We start from the raw sequence: 8,944 nt of genomic DNA, 5'->3' as shown, positions 1-8,944 counted from the left end.
CAGGGCAGGGGTCACCAGCCTGGAGCTGTGGAGCTGATGGTGATTAATTACAAACAAAACAATCAGAAAACTGTTCGCAGGATACGAGGTCATCTGTTTTACACCGACATAACACAAGTCTGCTCCGGAAATCCACTTTAAATCGGTATTTTGCTTCTCTTTCGTTGTTAAGTACTTTTCCCCCTTATCTTTAACCTTGACATTATTAACACTGCGCCAGGAATCTATTTTAAAAATCTCACCGTGACATTTCCGCAGAAAAGAGACCTGACCGTTTTATAGGTGCTGCAGTCATTTGGCAGGAGACGACAATTTTTCTTTCCTCCACGAGTAAATCAACATTCTAGAAAATGCTTGTTTAAAACTCTTTATTCGACTGCCATTTGTAAGTGGGCCAGCACTTCCAGTCACCCAGAATGAAGAATGGTGACACTGCAGACAACTTCCATGCACAGGATTCTTGCAAACTGTCTTTCATCTTGGTCATGCTTCACATTCCATTTCCAAGGTGAGCTGAAGCCTTCACCCAGGTCAGAACTGAGTCTTAAGAGCTGAGGGATACAAGAGATTCCACAAGCTAATGAACACGGTTTAAAAGCTGACTGTGTGTCACTGCAGGCACAAAGCAGACTTTTCCCCAAATGATTGGTATTTTGCTTGCTCTTTTCTCATACTGCCTCTCAAATGACAGAAATAGGGCCTGTTGAGTCCTCCTGTCTGTATCAGAAAACCACAAATGATTGCCCTGCACACACTGATCATCACGACCTGCCTGGGGGGAGTGACAGTGGGGATGATGGTCATGCTGGTGTCACTGCTGCTGGTGACAATGACGGCGATGGTGACAATGCTGGTGATGATGATGGTGATGGTGCTGGTGATGGTGAAGTTCATGCTGATGATGACAATGGTGGTGATGCTGAAAGTGTCGATAAAACACGTAGCAACCGCACACTGAAGGTGGAATGTTTTTCTAGGTACTGTGCTGGTCACTCTGTTCACATTATGTTCTGTAATCCACACAAGAGCCACAGGAAGTATGTTCCTCCCCCTCCTGCAGTTATTAATGGTAGTAGTAGTAGCTCCTCCGTGAACAGACGGGAAAAGCAGACGCAGTGCATGGGCACACGCGACGCAGTCCACCTGAGGATGTGGACATCACAAAGGCTGTCCCTCACCTCGAATGCTAGAGAGTTATTACTTTTTAGTGCTAAATGTAATATTCCTCTGGTTAGGAAGTGGGGGTACCTGACTGGGGTTAGTTATCTTGCAAAAAATGAAGGGGAAAGGGGGTCACACCAGCACGGAGGCAGTAAAGTGCGGAACAGTTCATTGCTAAGGAAACAAAAGCATACTTTAAACTTGTCATAAAAGGGCTGGTTACACCAGACATGCCAATCACCACCTTTCCCCCACATTCAACGTGAAACCAACACCCCACGAATGCAGGCTGAGCCCTTGCTCTATGCTGGACCCCGCGGGAGGCAAGGGGCACGCGCTGCATGAAGCAGCGGCCCTGCACCATGAGGCGTACTCATGGAAGCAGCACGTCAAAGTCACCCGCATGGATGAGGCCAAACCTGGGCACCGCAGACCCCAGCCCTCGCCCACAGCCGCGTGGCCCAGGGCCCCGAACGAGCCGCAGCCTGTCTCCCGGGATGGAAAGTGGGAACAGTGAGGCTGGAAGAGGCTGATCACAGAGCTTCGTGGCTGGAGTCCCTGCCCCGGCCAGCTAACGCCACGCACATGCAGGCGGCAGAGCGGGGGGGGTGGGGGGGGTGCTTCATGGACAAAGCAGGGAGGAGGGCCCTGGGCCCCGAGAAAGCCGGAGGGCGAGCTTCCCGGTGGCCCATCTGGCAGGCTGTGGGCCTGGCTGCAGACTCGGATGACCTTTAGACCTCCTTACTCCCTTCTTCCTCAGCTATCTGGGGTGGCTTTCTGTCTTAACCAGATCAATAACCTGAGAAAAAACTCGGTTACTGCAGATGTGCTGTATAAAAATTCAGTAAATGCATTTTTAAAGTCGAATCCATTTAGTTTTCCTTTTTTCTCAGTAATTATCCTAACTTTGACTGAAAAATGTTCTGCTCTGAAATCTATGCTCCACTAGACACGAGAGGAAAAACACCAGCACCGCCCTCACCCTCAGGCCGGCGGTCTGCCTGGAGGAGATGGACGGAGACCAGGAACAGCGGTAACGTACAGCGCGTGCGCGAGCCCATGTGGACGGAGGTGACGGAGCCCCCCAGGCATGTGAGTGACCCCCAGGGAGAAGCTGGGCCCAAATGCCCTGGACAGCCAGCCTGACGCCCCCTAAGTGCACACAGGGAGACCACACGGCACTCCCGCAAACACAGCAGGAACTCTTTCCAGGTCCACCTTGGATACCAGGCAGCAATAATCAAGAGGCCATGCCAGTAAGTATTTTAACAAAGTGTGTTTGGCCAATCACGTCACAGACAGGACTAGTCCCCTCGAAGCCCCGCTGGTTCCAGGTCTCTTCTTCAACACCACCTCCTCACAGAGGCGTTTCCTGACAAACCTATGAACAGGGCATCCTCCTCCACCCACGCCTGCACGCTCCGTCCCCCGGCTCCACTTTACCTGCCGCACCTGGCCTGCGTGGGTCACGTTTACAATTCCTCCCTCTCCCCCAGAACGTAAGCCCGCGAGCACCTGGCCTCCCGCAGCTCCGAGAGCCCCCTGGCGCTCAGCAGCCTCTCAACAAATGCCTGTTGAGTCAATAAATGAATCCTGGAGACGTGACTTGTCAGCTGGTGCCGACATGCAGGTCCCGGCAACAGGAACGGCCAGCGCATCCACACCAGCCACGCAGCAACAGCAAGTACAGAGGACCTACCTCAGTCCCACGGCTCACACAGGTGATGCCCCTGGGCCCGCAGGCCGGCCGGTGAGCAGGGGTGCGGCCCCCTTCCAGTCCGCACACTGAAGCTTGTCAGCACCCTGGGCCTCGCCCCAGACCGCCCGAGGCCTCGAGCGGTCCGCAGTAGAGACGGGACTTCACTCCAGGTCTGCTCATTCCAAAACAGGAGCTTGTGGCTTTCCCCTCTCCACCTACAGAGGGAAGATTTTAATCAGCTTTAACAGACTCTTGTGATTTCTGGAATGGTTTCCAAGGACTTAATGGCTTCTGTGTCCCCATCCCTTCCTGTAGAAAGGCCACAAGGTTCCAGCTGTCCTACTGGTTCTAGGGACACGTGCCCCAGGGATCTCCAGAGGATGCCCCCATGACTCCCGCAGCAGCATCTGAAATGGCAGTCCCTGGTAAACACGACACTCGCCTGGAGGGGCTGCTTCCATGGGAAATGGATTGAATAGAGGCAGCATTTCATAGTTGTGTTTTTGTAAAAAAGTGGACTGCATTCTGTGTTAAGATTTGACTGGACTGACACCTCTGCAGGAAGTTTCCCAGCTCCATCGCTGCACCTGACCTCTTTGTATACTGGGTTTCTGGAATGTTTCCCGGCAACGGACCCCAAAGACCCTAAAGATACAGGAAATGTTATTAAGTCCTTTCCCCCTTGATGCTCGCTAGTTAGGTCCCCATTTTCTCTTTCAAAAAAAAAATCTCATTATTTCAAACAGTTTTGAAAAACGTAATTTCTGAAAAAGCTTTCTGGTTTAGTGTTTGTCTTGAGGGACATTGAAGCGCCAATTTTCAGCCTCAGCAGGTCCTCACACACTCCTCCACATCCTGCCGACCTCTGCCCTCGGCCCGTGGCCCCGCCCACTCCCGTGGCCCTCCCCTGCCACACAGGCGGAGCCCCCTGTGACCCTCAACCCGGGCCCCCAGTCCGAGGAACTTTTCAGGCCGTAATAGTTTCCTACTTGTCACCACTCAGTTAACCTCTTATCGGCTCAGGTTCTCCCCCCCCACCCAGATTTACTCTTCTCCCCGGAGAGCGTGTCGGTGCAGTGGTACTGATGATATGACCACGTGTTCAAAAGAAATAGCTTATTAGAAGCATTGTTGCCTGAGAAACACAAGCCAGTGTGTTTTTCCACTGAATTTTAGGTTTCCATAAATATAATTTTAACTTGGTCTTCTCCTAGGCCTAAACGCAAAATAAGCGTCCAACTTGCCCTCTGCGTTTCCAGAGTCAGAACAGTAGACTATATACTTCCTCGGTTTTCCGTACCTGGAGCTGTCACGGGAGACGGATCCCCGGGGTGATGGGCATGAAGCTTTCCAACCCTTTCAAATAAACTGACACGCAAATATCGTCTGTGGGGATGTAGAAGGTGCAGCCTCTCCAGAAGGCAGCTGGTAATTTCTTATGAAACTGACCACGCACCTACCATCCACCCCGGCAACTGAGCTCTTGGACATTTTCCCCAGAAAAAAAAAGGAAATGTACATTCACATGAAACCCTGTGTGTGAAGGTTCATAGCAGCTTTATTTGTGACGGCCTAGAAGCGGAAGCAATCCCGATGCCCTTCAGCGGATGAATGGTTAAGCAGAGGCGGTCCACCCGTGGTGCGGAACATTGGTGCGTGCAGCATTTTTTGATTTTGAACTGAAGGCAACTGAGAAGCAGCAGATACAATAAAAATTCTCTGTCCTCTTTCTGTTTGCCTAAAAGCAAGAAATAAATTTGTAAAGGTGCCCCCCAGCCCCCGCCAACCGGGAAGGACAGAAGCTAATTCCCAGGGACGACTCTAGGCCCTTAGGAGCCCTGAGACGGCGGCAGAGGAGTCCACGTAACAAAGCCACTGTACAGACCTTCCCTTCCATCGGTTCCCTTATGTATTCACCTTCCCACAATATTCTGCTCCTAGAAACTCAAGTCCTTTCCCCTTTGTCTTGACACTTCCTGGCAAAGCGTACTGTTCGTTTGTTAAGGTGCTACAGAAGCCCACGTTCTAACCGCCCTATTTGGTCACTCACCACCCAGTACTCCCGTGTGCACACGCCGCGCACAGGCTGAGGCGCTAGTCTCTTTCTCTCTTGCTAATCTGTCTCTCGTTGGTCTAATTTGCAGGACCCCAGCCCATGAACCCAAGCTGGGTAGAGGAGAAGTCTCCCCTCCATCGGCATCAGGGAAACTAGACAAAGAGCATGCAGAAACTCTCTGCATTATTATCTCTTACAATTACGCGTGGAGCCACAACTATCTCAGTAAAAGGCAACTACAAACACCCCGAGGAGTCGCTACAAGGAAACGGCAAATCTTCCTGCCAGACGAGTTGAGAAGCCAAACCGGACAACTGAGTAGAACAGCTCGGTTTTCAGGAACGGCCTGTGCAGTCTTCTACAGGAGAGCCTCCAGAACTCGCCCTCAATGGTAAAGACGAGTTTTAACCGGAGACGTCAAGTTCTTGGTGGTCCCACTGCTTCTCAGCTCTGCTCTGAGCCAAGCACTGCTGACCTTAATTCAAATCAGGTGTTAATGTCTGCTCTGAAGTAAAGCGCTGCCTCTCCCGGCCGCCGTCTGCAGTTCACTGGAAAGTTTAAAGTTAACCCAAAGCGGGGTCTCAGTGGAAGCACAAGCAGGTGGAAACATTCCTTTGATGCCCCTCAAGCCCTGGCAACTGAGCCACCCGCATCTAGCGCTGGCCTGTCTGAGCCCAGGCCTGGTCACCGCCCCTCGAGGCCGGACCAGACCGGCACCCAGGCAGCGGTCCTGATGGGGTGCAGCGCGGCCTGTCACGGAGCCTTCCTCCTGGCGAGGCTGCCGGTTCCATTCCCGCCTCGTCCGCTGGGCGTTCGATGTTGATGATCCAGTTGGAAGTCGATGCTTCGATTGTCTTTGATGTTTTCAAAGGCAGGGAAGACTGTCATCTTTTCAAGTGGCTCTCGGCTCTAGGTGAAGAATGGTTCTGATTTCTCGAGTGTCTATCAGAGGCAATTACACCCTGATTGACCTGTTTGCCATTAAAATGTCTCCTAACACGTGCCCCCACATTGGGAAATGAAGGTCTTGTTTCTGTTCTACTCAAGTCTGTCTGCTTGGAGAGTTCATCAGAGTGCTAAGCTTTGGGGATGAAAAGCACCAGATGGTTGGCGTATTTTGTTTTTCTGCATGGCTGACAATTTTCAAAATCAGTATGTTAAGCCCAACACAGAGAACACAGAATCTTGTCTATCTCAACACAGGTATGATAAACAACCAATTTGCATAGATACAGTGACAGGTGTACACAAAGATCCAAAGACAGAAAAAGACGGGGATCTTGCCCACAAAGAGTTTACAGTCTGATGTACGTGGCAGCGGGGGATGGGGACACCAAAGAGAAATGTCACGACACACAAGGAGTATCGTGGCCGCCGTGTTCCCACAGCCTCGACACTTGGAGGTACCGTCGGGACAGTGATGCACGCAGGGAAGTGACACTCGTCCTAAATATTAATTTGTCACTGACCACTATTCAGGGCGACATCTTCTCCCACATTTGTGTGACTTTCACTGACATCCTTTGCCTGCTTTCCCTCTGGGGCATTTCCTCTTTAATTACTGTTTTCTTTTGTATTTTTTTCTTTTTTTTTTTCAGGTGTGCACTCTATTTTTAAGAAATTTTTTTACTGAAGTCTAGTCGGTTTACAGTGTTGTGTTAATTTCTGGTGTACAGCATAGTGATTCAGTTACAAATATTTTCATACTCTTCTTCACTATAGGTCACTACAAGATACCGAATGTAGCTCCCTGTGCTGTGCAGTAAGCCTTTGTGTTTTATCTATTTTATATAGTCAGTATCTGCAAATCCTGAACTCCCAATTTATCTCTCCCCATCCCCCTGGTAACCGTAAGTTTGATTTCTATGTCTGTTTTTACTGTTTTGCAAATAAGTTCATTTGTGTCATTTTTTTTTTTTTAGATTCCACATATAAGTGATATCATATGGTATTTGCCTTTCTCTATTTTGAAACTTTTACATTTTAATTTGTGGAGTAACCAAAATGTACAACGACCTAGAGTTTTAACCTATGTTCACATTCAGATCCGGGAGGACAAGCAACGCTGGTAAGTGTCACTACCACTCCCGCAGTCCCCGGCACGTCCCCCCCACCCCCCGCCCCGTCCTCGAGGAGTGAGCAGCGCTCTGACAGGTACAGACACCTTCCTCCTTACGATTCTTCTGTTTTTCTGTGTGAACGTATCCATGACGTGCAGTATGATTATTAGTTTGTATGTGTGATACTTAACTAAAATAAAGTGTATCAGACTGTATCCATTCTTTTAAACTTCACTTTTTCTCCCATGCCACGATGTAATGTTGACATTGCTTAGTGTACGCACACCGATGATTTTAAGCGCTCCAAAGCAGGGGCTGGCTCACTTTCCCTTAGAGGAACAGAGAGGAGGTATTCTCGGCTTTGCAGGGAGTACCTTCACAGGGAGCTTGCTGATCTCTGCTCTGTCGTGTTCCGCTGCAGACCGTGATTTGTATCCACTCCCTTACTGGTCTTTTAAAAAGTGCCCTCAGTATTTTATACTATGAAAAATGCAGTGCTCAGCCTGCATGTACACTGTCTCCTTGTGCACGTGTAAGAATGCTGAGGGTCTGTATCTCGAAGTTACTCCTTTGAATCTCCCCTCCAGTTGTGGGAAGTGAGACAGCAGCCCCGCCTGCAGTGACTCCACGTGAGCAGAAGGACGCACACTGCTGCTTTACGCTCGCCAGCGCCATCAGGGCAAGGGAGAGAGACGTTTTTTAATCCACTGAGGTGTCAGAGGTAATTTGTAACCATAGCAACACGGAGATTATGCTGAAGGATCAAACCCTCAATCACTCCTTCAGCGAGAGTCTGCAAACGTAAAACTCATGGTTTTCTTCCCTCTGGAAAGTTCTTTATCGCTCTTCCTCTCGAGTAAGAGTATATCTGGGTACAGACTGCTGGAAACATCATTTTGCAATCAGAAGCTTTCAGTGTTTTTTTCTTCCAGTTTCTTTTGTGTTTGACCAAAAAAAGAAAAAAAAATCTAACAACTAATTGTGATTTCTTTTTAAATCTCTCTGCCCGAGAGTTGCTTTGGAGACCTCCTCGGTCCCCCGGTGCCCTGCTGTCGCAGCGCGGGAGGGTGAGTCGGGGCCTACGGTGTTCGCGCTGCTCAGGGCTGCCTGTGCCTCGCCAGCGTGTAGGGTTGTGCTTTCACTCTGGAATTTCTGTATTAATACTCTTCGAGCATTGCTTCTCCTGCCTCCTCTTTATTGTCGTAGCTGAAAATCCTACTAGATACATTTTTGAACCTACTCATTTTACCCTCCTGGGCTCGTAATGTCTGCTGCTTATTTTTTGTCTCTATAAATCCCTGTAGTGCATTCTGGGAAATTGTCCCATTTGGGTGGTTTATAAAGAAGGTGGAAATGAAAGGCCAGTAACAAGGATGAGGGGATGATCAGCGCTAAGGAGTCCTGAGGGCTACACAGTCTTTGAAAGGATGACATACACATTAACTTTAGACTTTGAAAGTTAAATGGCTAATGTTAAAATTTTAAGGGTTACCAATAAAGGAATAGAAATAGAAGGCAAAACTTCCAAATCTGATAAAAGGTTAAAAAATAAATAAAAATGAAGACTGTTCCATCACATACAGCACAGGAAGGGGCAGAATCACTAGGGCCTGATCATCCAAACACACCCCAATGGTTTTAAAACCACAATAAATGAAAACAGATTATACCACTCAGTTAGAAGGAAGAAATTTTCAGATTGGATTTTTTAAATAATCCAACCATATGCTATGTACAAAAAAAATTTAAAATGTAAGGTCCCAAAAGATTGAAAGTAAAAGGTTTAAAAAAAACATACACCCTAGAAATGCTAACCAAAACCAGAAGCTAAGGTAGCTGCGTGACGGACACAGTGGGCTTCGGGGTAACAGGGATCCTGAGGGGGGGAGAGCTTATTACATCCTGAGAAATGAGATAACTCACCAGAAATGTCACCCCCCCCAAATCCTGAACTTGTGTGCACCAGGC

General features: G+C 48.9%; 1 long non-coding RNA gene across 1 annotated transcript in view; it reads right to left on the bottom strand.

Annotated features, from left to right (window-relative positions):
• Window positions 1-2,866: 2,866 nt before the first annotated feature.
• The window catches only part of LOC141573996 (uncharacterized), a 170,519-nt gene continuing 164,441 nt past the window's right edge, over window positions 2,867-8,944 (bottom strand). The window contains exon 3 of the long non-coding RNA XR_012500487.1: window positions 2,867-3,075. This is a non-coding gene — a long non-coding RNA (uncharacterized LOC141573996). The remainder of the gene's footprint in view (window positions 3,076-8,944) is intronic.

Source organism: Camelus bactrianus, chromosome 19 (genome assembly GCF_048773025.1).
Source record: "Camelus bactrianus isolate YW-2024 breed Bactrian camel chromosome 19, ASM4877302v1, whole genome shotgun sequence".
In the NCBI taxonomy this organism is placed as follows: Eukaryota; Metazoa; Chordata; class Mammalia; order Artiodactyla; family Camelidae; genus Camelus; species Camelus bactrianus.
This window is presented reverse-complemented; position numbering and strand designations above follow the sequence as displayed.